Source organism: Populus euphratica, unplaced genomic scaffold (genome assembly GCF_000495115.2).
Source record: "Populus euphratica unplaced genomic scaffold, PopEup_1.0 scaffold217.1, whole genome shotgun sequence".
In the NCBI taxonomy this organism is placed as follows: Eukaryota; Viridiplantae; Streptophyta; class Magnoliopsida; order Malpighiales; family Salicaceae; genus Populus; species Populus euphratica.
This window is the reverse complement of record NW_011500036.1, coordinates 437,115-437,438: the sequence shown is the minus strand read 5'-3', so window position 1 is coordinate 437,438 and position 324 is coordinate 437,115.

Genomic DNA, 324 nt, shown 5'->3' with positions numbered 1-324 from the left:
AAATTTAAGATCTAAGTTAATTCATTAATCTATTAAAATTATTAGGTCAAAAGTTAAAACGAGATTTTTCTTAAAAACTTTTACGTCACCGGATTAGGATTAACCCTAACTAATCCGGAATAGGATGTCCGAGATGGAACAGGAATCCCATCGGCTTGCTGATCAATAGATTAGCAGCCTATATAATGAAGCACCTCCAGGGTTGAAATCTACTCCATTCTTTAGCCTTCCAAGAATTGATCGTTAGAATAATTAGGAGAAACCAAATTAAGCCATCTCTCCATGTCTCTCACGGAGCTCAAACGCTCTTCTAGTCAAGAAAAT